The 17,529-nt window shown below is 45.0% G+C and overlaps 1 long non-coding RNA gene across 1 annotated transcript; it reads left to right on the top strand.

The window, feature by feature from the left end:
- Nucleotides 1-1,342: 1,342 nt before the first annotated feature.
- LOC139234776 (uncharacterized) lies at nt 1,343-12,165 on the top strand. The gene is made up of 3 exons (XR_011588344.1): nt 1,343-1,436; nt 11,031-11,187; nt 11,473-12,165. It is a non-coding gene; the product is annotated as an uncharacterized lncRNA (long non-coding RNA).
- Nucleotides 12,166-17,529: the final 5,364 nt, after the last annotated feature.

The raw sequence follows: 17,529 nt of genomic DNA, 5'->3' as shown, positions 1-17,529 counted from the left end.
TGATTGACCTCCAACCACTGAAACCATCTTCCTTTGTGCTAGGTATGACTCCAGCCAGTGGACAGTTTGCCCCCTGATTCCCATTAACTTCAGTTGTACTAGGGCTCCTTAATGCCACACTCAGTCAAATGCTGCCTTGATGTCAAGGGGAATCACTCTCACCTCACCTCTGGAATTCAGCTCTTTTGTACATGTTTGGACCAAGGCTGTAATGAGGTCTAGAGCCAAGTGGTCCTAGTGGAACCCAAACTGGTCATCAGTGAGCCGGTTATTGGTGAGTTAGTGCTGCTTGATAGCACTGTCGACGACACCTTCCATCACTTTTCTGATGATTGAGAGTAGACTTATGGGTGGTAATTGGACTGATTTGATTTGTCCTGCTTTTTGTGGACAGGACATACCTGGACAGTTTTCCACATTGTCGGGTAGATGTCAGTGTTGTGGTTGTACTGGAACAGCTTGGCTAGAGGCATGGCTAGTTCTGGAGCACATGTCTTCAGCATGACAGCTGGGATGCTGTTGGGGTCCATAGCCTTTGCTGTATCCAGTGCGCTCAGCCGTTTCTTGATATCACGTGGAGTGAATCAAATTGGTTGTAGACTGGATTCTGTAATGGTGGGGACCTCAGGAGGATGCTGAGATGGATCATCCACTCGGACTTCTGGCTGAAGATGGTTACAAATGCTTCAGCCTTGTCTTTTGCACTCACATGCTGGGCTCCACCATCATTGAGAATGGGGATATTCATGGAGCCTCCTCCTCCCGTTAGTTACTTAATGGTCCACCACCATTCATGACTGGATGTGGCAGGACTGCAGAGCTTTGATCTGATCCTGTGATTGTGGGATCGCTTAGCCCTGTCTATGACATGCTGCTTCCACTTTTTAGCAGGCATATAGTCCTGTGATGCAGCTTTCCCAGGTTGTCACCTGTAAGAATACACCATTTTCTGCTTTATTTGTGCTGTAACTTTGCTTTAAAATGGCCGAACTTAAAAATTGCCCTAATTTTTATAATCTAGTATACCTTGCGAGGCCAAGAGAACCCTTTGTTGAACTTTAAGAACTTTTGCAGCTGTGAAAATCCTCAGACAAAGCACAGTAACTGTACTTGGAGCCCACGGATTGATATTCTGCAAAAAAAACAACTCGTCCTTACAGAAGTAACACTGAATCGTAACATAACACATTTTTAATTAAAGAATGGACAAAAATCAACTGCAGATTTTTGATAAGAAGGAACTAAAGACCAATTATTCCACCATTGGTATATCTTGGGACACGCACGCAGTGGGCTGGTTGCCACATTCTTGGGTATAATTGCACTGTGAGAAAACAATACGTCGCTGCAGTCGGGAAGGGTGACCTGATCAGTTACCAACCAAAAAGCCATGGTCTAATTACTAAGTGCTTGACCACCACTAGTCTTAGTTACATGTGAGTATTTTGCTTAAAATTGCTCGAGTATAAATTAGATAAACTGTTCGACAGTACGTCTTACGGGGTAGATCTATGCAGGAACTATTGTGCATTGATGCCATTTGATTGTCACTTCTACTCTTTGGTTGATTTTAAAGTAAATGTTACCCCGCGAGGGAAAACGAGATCTCCGTGACTTGAGTTATCTGTTCCACGAGTCTGAACTCTGTAAACTGTTAGACAGTAAGTCTTAAAGACCTGGAGCCTGGACGCATTAAGAGCAGACAATGTCAAAGACTATGGGATGAGTTACCTCTCAGAGAGGGATGGGTACGGGTCATTATAGACAGTGATGATCCAGTTGTGGAGGCTGACAAGTGAACCCAAGGGTCCACGTGTTGGCTGGAGTTAATGGAAGCCGTTTGGTCGTTAGCGTATCAAAGGCACGTTAAGATCAATGAATGTGCAAAGATTAAGTTATGAAAGGGGAAAGAAGATATGGCAGAAAAAAAGCTAGCGACAGAGAAGCGGTGATAAACCAACTTCTGAAGGAACGAGAGAGAGAGAGAGAGAGAGAGAGAGAGAGGAGTAAGAAGTTAAATTAAATTACGATCAAGCTGGATGCTGAATGAAAGACAAAGAAATTTAAGGGCCTAAATTGCCCCTTTCCACCGGAAATTGCCGGCCACGCTGCGGAGTGCAGTGGCCGCTGATTTGTCGTGTAATGACCGCCATTATCAAAATTCCACTCCTGCGGTATCCCAGCGGTGACCCGCTCCCCCCTATCTCTCTGCTGCTGCCGATCCGTCCTATGTGCGTCATCTTCTTCTCTTCTTAGGCAGTCCTTTGGAGTCAGGGATGACTTATGGTGACGCAACGCTGATGTTCCGCCCCGACTGTGAAATTCCGCCGAGAAAATCTTCCTCCCGCTGGGCGGTGCCAAAAGCTGTTTTTTTTCAGACAGTGCAGTGAGGCTGTGGCCCTCTGAAATGGCAGTGCGGCTCCCATTAAAGGAGAGGACGTACTGCCACTGCCGCCATGTTTTTTTCGTCAGCCGACTGCCATGTTGGGCTGACAATTATGCCCTGGGTTCGGCCGGGCTGCCAAGACGCAGCTTGTGATGCCGAGTGATGACGTCATCAGTGTTACGCTGTTGACTGACAGCGACGGACACTACCCCACCCCCCAACTTCCACCTGTCTAGTGTGCTTACCGCTGCATATCCGCCCCCATTATGAGCGACTACTGGTCCGCCAGGAAAAAAAAGCCAAAGAGCAGAATTTCGCTCAAGAGGCCACCTCATCCACCGCGGCGGTAAAAACATTAGAAACGTGGTACATGTGCCCCATTTCCAGCAATTACGGCCCCTTAAAGTTGAAACTGACACTCTGCCAGCTTTTGTGCCGAGAAAAATAAAACGTTCTGAATGAAAGGAACCTCAAAGGATGCTGGATTTCCAGTTTGTATGAAAGTGTGTTTGTGTGGAAGTTTTCCCGACTGTGAATGTTTGGGGAGTTAAAAAATGTTTTGTTTGTCTGAAAGCCTTTCTTTTAAAAAAAGGTGTCTGTATGATTGTTTTAGCTCTGCCCACTTTCTGTACAGAGAGGTAAAAGCTGTTTAACCCTTTGTACTCTTGACGTGGATGTTAGTCAAATGCTTGTGCTATTAAGTTGGTTAATTGATTTATGTATGTATACCCATGTATTATTTGAGAGGTACTTGAGCTACGTTTTTGGTTTTGAACTGATTTCGTGCCTCAAGTTCATAATCCATTACAGGGGTCAATATTTTCTAAATTGTGTGAAAGCGGTTGTTGAAGAATATTAATGAAATTGTGTACCCAGAATTGAATTATATTTTAGGTTAAAAATGCAGGTGCAGATTTATTTTGACTATAATTCACGCAGTTATGAAACGAACAGAAGACAGCTTGTTTTGCAAAAGATATGCTTCAGCCTTGAAGTTAGCTGCTATGGTGGCATTAAATTATTGTTTTATTGTTTTAATTCAATTTGAAGCGTAACAAAGCTCTGTCTTTTCAATTTGGTTACTGAAAGTCCGAGACACTCACTCTCTAAGTTTTTGACAAGTGGGAAATAATCAGTAATTATAAATTGGGTTGGAGGAAAAAAAAAGGATATTAGTCTATGCTTAGATGTTCAGTGGAAAGTTGAAAAAAATATGGAAATTGTAAGTTGGAATATTGAAAATGTTGAGAGAAACAGTTACAGCAGTTCCGAAGGGTGAACTGAGGGAAGGACTGGGACTCTTGACGACTGAATTTTCAGCATTTTCTATCACCCTTTGATCTATATCATTTCACACCTCCCATATACCAAAGGAAAGTGATATAAAAAAAACTGGGCAGGAGGCAACAGGATTTGGTTGAGGAAAACAAAGGGAAAGTTTCTGTCTTTTTTCCTACTTTTACTGTGATGTCCCTTTAAAATGGGAAATCTAATTTTTATCCAGTTATATTTGCTGTGTTTTTACGGTGATCTGGAATGGTGCCAGAAGGAATAAAACGAGAAAGTTGACGTAATTTACTTGTTTTTTTGAAAGCATGTTGATAATTTTTTGTTTTATGGGTATTGTGTTTAATTGCACTGATACAATTGGTTTGAATTAAATTGGAGTTATTGAAGTTAATTAACCTATGAAAACCCAACTTTCATTGTGGCCACAGTGAAATTCTGGTTATTTTATATTGTGTGTCTCTATTTCTGGACATGAGACTTTTACATTGAGAAATAAAAAAGGAAAGACACCCTATGGTGGGAACAGAATTGGTTCACAGAATGTTTAAAGTCAATAATGATGTTGATAATGATTTTTGCTAGCAAAAATAAAAACAAAAGATGGTGTTTGGTTGTTTGTGAAAGTTTTCTTAATTTACATGAAGTGATGTAATGACGTCAGACAATGTTTTACTCCACCTTCTTATAAACTTAGAAGGAAGATAACCCTTTCCGCTGACAGCTGTTTTTTTAAAGTCAGCAAGGAACCACTTTTTGTATTGCTGAATGACATTTTAAAGATATTGGCCATTAATAAATGAAAGTTTCTTAATTTTAAGTGAATATTTGCTCCATGGGGCAGAAGGAATTTTATGATTAACCCCTTGGGTTCTTTAAGCAGAGTCACAATGGATTCTCTGTTCCTTTTGTTTTAAGTAAGTGACCATTGGGAAGAAGGGGTGGAATTGGCGATTAAGTTGCCCGCCACATTTAGTGCTCAACAAGCAGAATTGGCAGCCGTAACCTATGTAGTAACACTCCACCAAATTTCCCTCACCGTATACGACCTGATCTGACTCCATGTTCACCTGTAATTCCTGTATGGAATATTTGGTGATCTGGGTTAGGAGATTTTACGTTAAACCGTTAGTTACAGCTTCAATGTTGGCAACTACAGTAGAAGCCATAGGAAAAGGGGGAAAAGAGTATTACACACACAAAGTTAAAGCACATTCTAAGACCGAACCTAGGTGGGAGGGGAACAGAAAAGCAGACGAACAAGCTAGGATGGCGGCAGAAAAAGGGGTCCCATGGGATCCGTACCAATCAGGAATGGTAGCCACCACGATCCCGGTGGCTAATGCTGTTCCGCTTACTCCAGATCTTAAAACGGTACAATTGGAGGATATAGTGCTAAAAGCTATCTTTAAGGAGAAAGAGGCAGATCAGTCTGTAGAAGGAACCTACAGCGACAGTGATGTAGAGGTCAGAGAAGGTATATTGTTTAAAGGGGGTAAGTGGATTGTGCCTGAGGAATATTGGGAGGAATTCATGCAACTTGCACATGGGGGACCGGTGGCTGGACATCCTGCAACGGAGGCAACCTGGAAGCAAGTAGAAGAGATGGGATGGTGGCCCCATCTGCAGGAAGATGTCGAGGATTACTATAAAACGTGTTTGGTGTGCGCAGTTAATAATTCCGACCCACACAAAAGGAAGGCTCCCTTGGGACATACCCATTGACCAGAGGGGCCAAGGCAGTGTGTGCAGATAGATTTCATCAGGCAATAACTACGGTTTGGTTCTAGTGGCTAGTTTCACAAAATGGATGGAAGCTTTTCCGTGCAAATCGGCCACAGCATTGTAAACTGTTAGACAGTAAGTCTTACACACCTCATTTTTAGATATGCCTGGTTCTGCTCCTGGCATGCTCTTCTATACTCATCATTGAACCAAGGTTGGTCCCCTGCCTTGATGGTAATGATAGAGTGAGGAATATGCTGGGCCATGAGGTTACAGATTGTGGTGGAACACAATTCTGCTGCTGCTGATGGTCCACAGTGCCTCATGGATGCCCAGTTTTGAGCTGCTACATCTGTTCTGAATCTGCTCCATTTACAATGGTAGTGCCACACATCACAATGGAGAGTGTCCTCAGTGTGAAGACGGAACTTCGTCTCCACAATGACTCTGCGGTGATCACTGCTACCAATGCTATCATGGACAGATGCATTTGTGACAGGTAGATTGGGGAGGACGAGGTCAAGTAGGTTTTTCCCTCCTGTTGGTTCTCTCACCACCTGTCGCAGACCCAGTCGGGCAGCTATGTCCTTCAAGACTTGGCCAGCTTGGTCAGTACTGGTGCTACTGAGCCACTCTTAGTGATGGATATTGAAGTCCACCACCCAGAGTAAATTCTGTGCCTTGCTACCGTCAGTGTTTCTTGCAAGTGGTGTTCAACATGGAGGAGTACTGATTCATCAGCTGAGGGAGCACGATAGGTGGTAATCAGCAGGAGGTTTCCTTGCCCATTCTTGACCTGAAGCCATAAGACTTCATGGAGTCTAGAGTCAATGTTGAGGACTCCCAGGGCCACTCCCTCCAGACTATTTACCACTATGCCGCCACCCCTGGTGGGTCTGTCCTGCCAGTGAGACAGGATATACCCAGGGATTGTGATGGAGGAGTTTGAGATATTGGCGGAAAGGTATGATTCTGCGAGTATGACTATGTCTGGCTGTTGCTTGACTAGTCTGTGGGACAGCTCGCCCAATTTTGGCACAGTTCCCCAAGTGATGGTGAGGAGGACTTTGCAGGGTCGACTGAGCTGGGTGTGCCGTTGTTGTCTCCGTAGTCCGAGCCGAGGTTGATGCCAAGTGGTCAGTCCAGTTTTATTCTTCTTATCATTTCTCGTATCCGTTTGTTACAACTGAATGGCTTGCTAGACCATTTCAGAGCACAGTTAAAAGTTAACCACAGTGCTGTGAGTCTGGAGTCACATATAGGCCAGACCAGGTAATGACGGCGGATTTCCTTCCCTAAAGTTGTTGCCAGGCACTGCAGATGGATGGCTTCTTCATTAAGGCTCTGCATGGACACAGGTGTCACACTGTTGTTAGAGACTGCCACATTAGCGGAGGCCTATATTCCTGCTCTTTGGTTCCTTTGACCCACTGGACTGCTGATTGATCAAGGCAATTACATTGCCACTGCCGAGAACAATCACTAATTCATCAAAACCCCTAGGATTGCACTTCACACCCGGCTGTCCAAGGTTGCCAGTGTGGAGACATGGGATGCCAAACGAACACATGGCCACCATGGCCCCTTCTCTATAACTGGTATCCCTCGCATGCCTACTTGCGACATGCCACTCCTCAAAAGGTGGCCTACAGTAACTGTAAGTTCTCCTTAATAGCAGAGCAACTATCATTGGTGGGCTCCCCTACCTGCCCTGACAATTCTCATACATTATAGGAGGCTGTCTTGATGCTCAGCTACCATCCTCCTCTTAAAAGCTGGGCAAGCAACATCAGCGTCCACTGAATCCTCAGTTAGCAATGGATGCTGGAAGACCCTCCGATCCTCAGTCACTGCCTCATCCTCAGCCAGAATTCCCTCATCATAAGATGACACCCTCTGATTCACCCAGTGAAATCCCTTGAATGGAATTATATTCAGACCCCTGTGTGCTATGATCAGTGCTGCTGTCTGCCATATTAGTTGTATCTGAGGAGGATGTCAACAGATTGATAGTTGTTTGTGTTTGAGGGACCATCTTGTTCTTCATCCCCATCTTCTGCCTCATTTTGTGGAGTATCAATAAATCGGGGTCCATGACACATATGGAATGCCAAGCGAACAGAGCCCCGCAAGGAAAGTCCAGACTTCTGCTGCCATGGGCTCCCTCCTTCCCCAGCCACAAGACCCTTTGAACACCCTGCTCCCGGACTTACCTTGTTGTCAGCAGCCTTCTTCTGATGCTGGTGGATGGTCTAGTGGCCTCCTGATTTTCATCCTCCCCTGCTGGCCAGCTGCTATTTGTGAGCTGGAAGTTAAAATCATCCAATGAAGTATCACTAATGACTCTGTTGGTGCCAGTGTCTGTTTTATCACCTTTAACAATATGGGTACTATATTAGCCTGTTTCTAATCTACTGGTACTTCCCCAGTAATAAATAATTCACTCAGAATGATTGGCAACACCTAACAAATCTTCATGCTAATCTTTCTCAACACACTGTGACAAATACCATCAATTCGTGGGATTTATTTGTTTTAAGCCCCTTCAACTTGTCTAAGACTTCTGTTTCACTTTTATGAGCGCCCTGAAATATGCCTCGGGGGATGGTTATCTGTTCATGTCTTTACTTCCTCAAAATATTCACAAGGGATCATTAATAGCCCAGATTTTCCTGTCAAAGTAACAGTGAGGCTAATGGCATTCGCTGTTAATTATGCGCAAATGGTACAGCAATTTCAGACAGGGACAGGTGTACTGTTAAACTGAAATATCCAAATGTTGGTGTCCGTGCTGCACTGTGTGGAAGCTGGGACATTAAATAAATTTAAGACAGAAATAGACAGTGTCTTAAATGATAAGGGGATAAGAGGTTATGGGGAGTAGGTAGGGAAATGGAGCTGATCGGATCAGTCATGATCTTATTGAATGGTGGAGCAGGCTCGAGGGGCCGTATGGCCTACTCCTGCTCCTATTTCTTATGTTCTTATGTTCTTATTAGCTTTGCAAAAATGGCATTTCACTGTCTGGCTTACCATTGAAATGCATTGGATGCCATGATATTGCTACATCAGCTGTGGCTCAGTGGGTAACACACTTACCTCTGAGTTCGAAGGTTGTGGGCTCAAATCCCTCTTGAGAGACTTCAGCACATAAATCTAGGCTGACACTCCAGTGTAGTACTTGGGAAGTGTTGGAGGTGCCATCTTTTGGATGAGACATTAAACTGAGGCCCCGTCTGCCCTCTCAGGTAGATGTAAAAGATCCCAAGGCACTATTTTGAAGGGAAGTTATCCCATGTGGCCTGGCCAATATTTATCCCTCAATGAACATAACAAAAACAAATTATCTGGTCATTATCAGATTGTTGTTTGTGGGAGCTTGCTGTGTACAAATTGGCTGCTGCATTTCCCAAATTTGAAGGGGATTGACAAGGTAGATGCTGAGAGGTTGTTTCCCCTGGCTTGTATGTCTAGAACTAGGGGGCACAGTTTCAGAATAAGGGGTAGGCCATTTAAGACAGAGATGAGGAGGTATTTCTTCACTCAGAGGGTTGTGAATCTTTGGAATTCACTCCCCAGAGGGCTGTGGATGCTGAGTCTCTGAATATATTCAAGGCTGAGCTAAATAGATTTTTGGAGTCTCGGGAGAATCAAGGGATATGGAGATTTGGTGGGAAAGTGGAGTTGAAGTCGATGATCAGCCATGATCTTACCAAATGGCGGAGCAGGCTCGAGAGGTTGTTTAGCCTACTCCTGCTCCTATTTATTATGTATTTATGTTTTTATTACAACAGTGACTACACTCCAAAAGTATTTCATTGGCTGTAAAGCTGTAAAGCGCTTTGAGAAGTCCGGTGGTCGTGAAAGGCGCTATATAAATGCAAGTCTTTCTTTCTTTATTTGTGTGATAGATACGAGCTAAAACTCACCATCGAAAGTTAAGTCTTGTCCATTCCAGTCTAAATACCCTTTTACTGACATGATAAGTATTAATTATAGCCAACAACCTCACTGGCACTGAAAATTAACTATTACAAGTGTGGAGTCTCATTCCTTCAGATTTTAATTGTTGTTGGGAGATTTAAAAATTGTAAAAGGGTAAATTAAAAACAATCACATTTTCTTTGTCTTTCCTTCCCTCTCTTTATTTCTCTTTCCGTACCTGATGTGACATTTAATTTACCTACTCTAACGTATACTGCCTTCACCGTCCTGGCACTGTTAATTTCACAATCCTTCAATTATGTGCCATCTTGTGCTCATCTTCAATTTGAAGACTATGTAAATCTCTGAATGTTCTCACCTTTTCTCAAATAGCCCTCTTACCATTGTGGCACTAAAATAATGTATTTTACAGTTACTTTTCCCTCTGCAGCTATGCTGGTTTCCTAAAGGCCAAAGAGAATTGAGGTTTCTGGTTCATTGGTTTAAGAATGTGCCGAAGAATGCTGAAAGCTGAAAAACAAGTCATCCTCCTAGAGTTATGGGAATGTTTTTTGATCAAAGGGCTAAACTGCGCTTATTATTAAAGTCTGCTGATTCTGTCTAAGATAATGCTGCTGCCGCCTGTCTCTTCAGCACAATGCGATAGAGGTTCGCCAGACTGAAAAAGAAAGAAAAAAAGGAAAGATTTGGGGTTAGAACCTCCACTTTTGTGGTTATTTCTGCCGTAAGCGGTAAAAAAGGGTTTTCAGATCGCCGGCTTCTCGCCCATTCTCAAATCACCTAGTCTCCACTTTTGAAAATGGGCGTTACTGCGAGCAATATAAAATGGGGGTTAGCGTTAAATTTTTCTGACCTTCTGCCGTAAAGTGTGGGCGTCCTTAGCAACGGCATGGCAATGCTCGATTCCTGCAATTCTGGAGGTCAAGGGTCACCATGATATACACAGAAGAGGAGACAGAGAGGGAGCTCAGAGGGTCTGAAGGCGTGGCTGGGTGTTGTGTGGCTGCTTTGGGAGGAAGGAGGGAGACTTTAGAGCTTCACAGCAAGTAGGCAAACAAAAAGTAGCTGTTACCAGCCACATATTTGACCGAATTTGGCCTATAATGGATAGAGAGGAGGAGGCATCACAGCACGCTATGGAGACTGATGCTGGAAAGAGCAGTGAGCTGGGAGAGAAGCACATTGGAGGGCGCGAAAGAGCCAGGAGGTTCTCGGATGAGGCAAATGTCTCCCTCCTGCAGGAGGTCGAGTTACGCTGGGATGATTTGACACAGGGAGAGCATGGGAAGCCCACCCCAAAGGCCTACCAGAAGATATGAACCGAGATAGCAGAGGTGGTCTCGTCAGCAACCAACGAGGTGCGTGAGGGCAACCAATGCCGCAAACAATGGAACCCTTGTGGGATCCGCAAGAGTATTATATTTATTTACATGTACTTATGTATTTATATAATTTGATTTGTTACAGTCATGAGTGACTATCAGCAGGTGTGAGGTCTTGCACTTTTACCGGGAATGTTTTACTCAAAGTCTGCGGTCACGGTGTATGTCTTTAGGTAAAGAATAATAATTATCATAATAATCATGATTACATCTGTCGGTTATGTGTTGTATCAGGCTCTGTGACAGTACCTAGCAATGATATCGCGCAATGACCTCATACCATGTCGTCCTGTCACCTTTTACAGAAGAATCTATCAACGATGAGGTCCGTGCAGAGGTGAACAGATGGGGGGCCACCAGTCCCCAGCGACATCACTGACATGGAGGAGCGTGTGCTCGCACCCGTGGGGAAGCACACCCGGACAGTCACGGGTGCATCTGCAGACCCTGAAGTGATGCCACGTGAGTAAAGCTTACACCATTGCATCATGTAAAGTCTATAGATGCTACACCCACTCATATCCGAACAATCATATGTGATAGATGATTTCTAAAATTGTCATAGATTAATGCTAGCCTAATGAAAATCATTGCAGTGCACAATGTGTTGATGGTCATGAAATATGATGTCTGTGATGATTTTGATAGTGGTGGTGCTTTTGTCCCCATATGCTGTGTGTAGCGCTGGACTCACCTTGTCACCCGAGCACCCCCTTCTCCTCTAATAACCTCATTTGTGTTTTGCAGCTCAGCCAGCAGCGCGGCCCCAGGCAAGACCACAGAGGCCAGAAGGTGGGGGTGCGGGGCAGGAGTCGGCGGACGATGGTACTACATCTGATGCTGAGGAGCTCTGATTCTTGCCCGTCAATCCGCTGGGTCTGTTCTCCATGGATGAGAGCGCGGACTTCGAAGAACCTGCATCGCCACGCTCCAGAAGCCATTCCACCCCAAGGCCATCTAATGGTCCTCCGGTTATTCCAGCCTCCACTCTGGAGGTATCGGCCCCAAACACCTCGTCACAGGGCATCCCATTTGTCCCCAGGACGCCGCTGACCCCACAGAGGCCTCGTGGACGTGGCAGGTCTGTTCTACGAGTGCAACATGAGAGCGGAGAGATGGTACAGTTGTCCAGGAGGACTGTAGACATTGGTGAGCACCTCATCGAAGCATTGGGGGGTATATCCTGACAGCTGGCCACCATGACCGAGTACATTCCATACATGGCGGAGGCCCTGGATGCGATAGCCAGAAACACTGCTGCCACAGGCCTCACAGTGGTCCCCGAGCGCGGCACTCCACCCCTAGGTTCCACACCACCGCTGCGAACGACAGATGAGAGCAAGGACCAAGATCCTGCTTCTGCATCAGAGAATGGTTCTCCCTCAGCACCCCCCGCTCCCGTACCCGTCCAACCAACGCATCTGCCTTTATCCCCCCAATGAGGCACTGCCTGAGCGAGGAGGGGAAGGGGTAGAGGTGGGGAGAATAGGGGAGGGGGGAAGGAAAGTGAGGTGTATAAGCGCAGGTGATGGCTGTGTTATATCTCCATCTCTGTGTATGCAATTTGTTGCAATGAATGGGGACTGGGGGACCACACTCCTACTTTGCCTTTGTATTCTGTGTTGCTGGACATGTTGAACATGTGATTTATGTCAATGGTGGGAAAAGTGGGGTGTGGGTGGGGGTTGGGTGTTATTGGCTGTGATACTTAGGATTTCAGACCAATGTTGGTATTAAATTTTTGTTATTGAACATAACCTTGTTGCGCATTGTCTCAGATAGCTGCACCGTTAAACACTGGTGATTCCTTAACATCAAAGGGTTAAATACAACTTAACATCAATCAACGTAAACTTTAACTGGCACCAAGTTGGTGGGCACCATTGAAGTCTGAGCTGCACACACATGGCAGCGTGACAGCGTTGTCACTCACATCAGCGCTCTTTCAGGCAAATCTTTCAGATATCAGCTCCTCACGTCAGAGTGGGATTTAACAAATGCCAGCCACACCGTTGGCGTTCGTTCAGAACAGTTCCACTTTTTGTAGCCGGTTTTTTGGGCGAGCGATATTCTGGGCGATATGTGTGCGAGGTGGTGAAATTGACGGTGGGCGATCACATGGCCGCTAGTTTGGGTAAATATTCTCTTTACAACAAAAAACAGTGGGTGGGCGTTATTATTGAATCTTAGCGGAACGTAACGCTGGACGATATTATGGCCGTTGATTTCGCCCATTCTGCTGATAACGCCCCAAAAAAGTGGGCGGGAGGTAATATTTTTTCCCTGTGTTAAGCACATGGGGAAAGTAACGCTCAGCGATAATTTCCTACAAATGCCCGTCAGTTTCCATTTTATGCCAAAATGGGTGATATATGGCCATTATCCATCATTTCAGCAGTAAAATGGGTGTTAAGTGGGCATTAAGCATACAGAAAAAGTGGAGGTTCTAGCCCATGGATTTATATAGCACCTTATACGACCACCGGATGTCTCATACAGCCAATGAAGTACTTTTTGGAGTGTAGTCACTGTTGTAATGTGGGAAAGCACAAAACCAATTAATAGACCCTTAGAAACATAGAAACATAGAAAATAGGTGCAGGAGTAGGCCATTCGGCCCTTCGAGCCTGCACCGCCATTCAATGAGTTCATGGCTGAACATGCAACTTCAGTACCCCATTCCTGCTTTCTCGCCATACCCCTTGATCCCCCTAGTAGTAAGGACTACATCTAACTCCTTTTTGAATATATTTAGTGAATTGGCCTCAACAACTTTCTGTGGTAAAGAATTCCACAGGTTCACCACTCTCTGGGTGAAGAAGTTTCTCCTCATCTCGGTCCTAAATGGCTTACCCCTTATCCGTAGACTGTGACCCCTGGTTCTGGACTTCCCCAACATTGGGAATATTCTTCCTGCATCTAACATCCTGCTTCTTGGCGATCAGTATATTCAAGAATCATATGCAATTTTCTACTGAAGGTTTTAGAACCTTGTGATTTTGATCCCAAACAACCTTTTCAAAAGTGACTTATTTGTATTGTTAGATCTAACCTCACGAGAGAGAGAGACTGGGAGGATATTTTCTTTTCAGTTATGGGATGTGAGCGTCACTGGCAAGGCCAACATTTATTATCTATCCCTAGTTGCCCTCAAGATGCTGGTGGTGGGCCTTCTTGAACCGCTCCAGTCCACGTGAATAAGGTACACCCACAATTCTGTTATGTAGGGAGTTCCAGGATTTTGGCCCAGTGACAATGGAAGAACGCTGATATATATCAAAGATGTGATAAATTGAGGGTGCCCCTGACATTGGCACAGATTAAAGTAAACACAGGAACATAAAAGGCCATTCAGCCCTTCGAGCCTGTTCCATCCTTCAATTAGATCACGGCTAAACTCCATCTACCCGCCTTGGTTCTGTCACCTTTAATACCCATGCCTAACAAAAATTTATCAATCTCAATTTTGAAATTTTCAGTTGACCCCCAGCATCAACAGCTTTTTCGGGAAGAGAATTCCAGATTTCTATTACCTTTTGTGTGAAGAAGTGCTCTAATTTTAAGTTTATGCATCCTTGTTCTGGACTACACACCAAAGGAAATAGTTTCTCTCTATCTGCCCGAACAACTCCTTTGATCAATTAGATCACCTCTTAATTATATTCTATATTTAAGGGAACACAAGCCTGGTCTATGCAATCTGTTCTCATAATTTAACCCTTTTATCCCCGGTATCATTCTGGTGAATCTGCACTCCACCCCCTCCAAGGCCAATATATCCTTCCTGCGTTGTGATGCCAGGAACTGAACACAGTAATCCAGATGGGGTTTAACCAGAGCTCTGTACAGCTGTAACATAACTTCCACCGCGGTGTATTCCAGCTTGCTTGAGATCAAGGCCAACATTCCATTAGTCTTTTGCATTAGTTTTTGTACCTATCCACCAGCTTTTAGTTATTTCTGAACTTGGGGCCCCTAAATCTCTCTGCTCTTCCACAGTTCCTAGCTTCTCACCATTTAGAAAATACTCTGATCTATCTTTCTTGGTCCAAAGTGGATGGCTTCATATCTTCCCACATTGAATTCCATCTGCTAAAGTTATGCCCACTCATTTAATCTATCAATGTCCCTTTGCAACTTTCTGCTCTATCTGCACTATTTACTGTGCTACTTAACTTAGCTTAGTCAGCAAATTTAGATATACGGCTCTCTATTCCTTCATCCAAGTCATTTATAAATAGTGAAAAGCTGAGGCCCCAGTATGGAACCCTGGGAGACACCACTAGTCAGATCCTGCCAATTTGAGAACTTACCATTATCCCTACTCTCTGTCTCCTACCTGCTAACCAATTCTCTATCCAAGCCAATTGCCTCCAATTCCATGCATTCTTATTGTCAACAGTCTCTTGTGTGGAACCTTGTCGAATGTCTTCTGGAAGTCCATATAAACAGCATCCATAGACACTCCCTTACCTACCATGTTTGTTACTTCCTCAAAAAATTCAACTAGATTCGTTAGACATGATTTACTCATTACAAATCCATGCTGGCTCTGATCATCTCATATTTGTCCAAATGTTCAGTCACTCTGGGCCCGGAATTGATGCACTCACCGCCCACTGCCGCCCACTGCTGCTGACATTCCTCCTCAGGTTCCGCCCAGTGACAGTTTCGATTTGGTCTGATTTGGGAGGGGAGAGCTGCCGGGAACTGCCCGCTGACGTCAGCGGATGGCCGAGTGGTGTAAGTGGACTCCCGCCCGCCGAGATGCCAGATTGGGGCGGGCGGGAGTCGGCACCAGAACGGGGGTGGACCGCTGTGAGGAGACTGGTCTGTCCCCGATGACAGTTATGAAGAACTGAAAAAAAAAGTGAGAAAACATTTTTTACATTTTTTTCTTTACAGTGACTTACCTGTATGGGGTCCCTTGAAGGTGTTCTGATGGGTTTTATTTGATGCTTTTTCTTTTCAGGTCTTCGACCCTCCTTGGGCCCGACTCCATCCTCAGTGGCACTTGGATGGCAAGCGCCTTTGCCACCGAGATTGGGAGCTCCCGCCGGTTGCCGCCCAGATTGGTGACATAAGTCCCTCATTTGCCACCCGCCACTCTTTGAAGGACCTTTTTGATGAAAACCCCGCCCAAAGTACCATCAGGTACATCGGCGGCCATCGGCGGTCCTTTGGGCAGCACTTGGGCGGGCGGGAGCCTTCACCAAATTAATAATAGATTCTGTTAACTTCCCCACAACTGACGTTAGACTAATAGGCCAATAATTTCCTGGTTTATTCCTACTTTTCTTAAATAACGGAGTAACATTATGCTACAATCAATATAATTATTAGAAAAAAGTTTTAGAAACTGAAATTGACTTAGCAGTGAAACAGCATCTATAAAACATTTACTGCATGACAATATATATGATTATTTCAGGCCTGAATTTTCCTTTGCTGTATCCTGAGCAAAATGAAGGAAAATGGGGCAGGGAGGCCAGCCCAGCACTTAAAGTAGCCACCTAGATTTCCCTCTGCCCTTTCACATCAATGGTCAGTAGCCTGCCCCATTGCATGTAAATGGCAGTGAGTGGGTGGGATTTCCTTCCCTGCTGTGCTATCCTATAGATCTGTCCCTTTCCCACCCCGGGAAACAATACCCACCACACAGGTGCTGTTCTCAGCAGCATTATGATGTCCTAGAGGCAGGAGGAGGCTGTAGAAGGCATTTCCGAAGTATTGTAGAGGACCTGCAGCAATATTGCTACATTGGCCAGAGTACGACTGAGGTAGATTGAGATGTTTGCCAGAAAAGTTCTTGCAACAAATTAAAAATAACTCCATTTCTTGGTATTATGTCTGTAATGTACTTGTGAATGACTCCACGAGGCAATGTGTTGTACTCAAACTGTAGTGACCTTAATCCTTTATTCGTAACTCCAGAGTGAGGCAGCCGCATGGTGGATCCCCTCTTATACAGCCCCTGCCACCAGGCAGGAAAGCCTGGTCTCCACCAGTTGCACCCTCTAGTGGTGCCAGCATGTATATACACAGTGTAAACCTTATTGATAGCACATCAGGTAAACAAGTCTCCATCTTATACAACTATACAGTGACTACACAGAGAGTATATCTATAGTCTGCATATATCACTTTCCCCCAAGTCCTTTGTGCCAATTACCTTTGCACTATGTGCTCTGGTTTAGCTCTCCCCAGACTTAAGTGCCAACAGCCTTTCCACCTTGGCTATGCTTTGGCTTGGCTCTCTCCCTGTTAACCCCCAAGTCCTTTTGCCACAATGTTGCGTGGTGGTTACCAGTTTGGATGGTTCGATGATGCCGTGGGAGTTCCAGTGGGTTCTGGGTGTGATCCATGTGTGTGTCCATGGCTACATCCATCCATTCCGCTCCCCCCCACCCCCCTCCACCCCCCACCCTCACAGCGAGATCATGCAGCTGGTTCGTTACATTAACATACAGGATCAGACACAGTGCAAGTACAAAGAAAGGAAGAAAAAACATTTTTTTTTACAGTTTGTATCGTGGCACCTTGGTTCAGTGACTTACATTTGTTACGTTTTATGGTTGGACGTCAGGATTAGATAGATTGCATTCATGATTCAGTCATAGTCAACACTGAGGTAGCAGTACAGATATGTGAGGACGCTAGTTCCAGAGCAACAGGACGGGGTCCTAGTCGTCTGATGCAGAGCTGCACCCCCTGCTAGCGGGGTGGGCTTGGTTCGCTCACCTTGCCAGGACTCAGGGCCTTTGCCGTTGCCTAGTGGTGGGCAGAGTCACAGATGTGTGTGGC

The sequence above is a fragment of the Pristiophorus japonicus genome, chromosome 2, assembly GCF_044704955.1.
Source record: "Pristiophorus japonicus isolate sPriJap1 chromosome 2, sPriJap1.hap1, whole genome shotgun sequence".
Taxonomy (NCBI): Eukaryota; Metazoa; Chordata; class Chondrichthyes; family Pristiophoridae; genus Pristiophorus; species Pristiophorus japonicus.
This window is presented reverse-complemented; position numbering and strand designations above follow the sequence as displayed.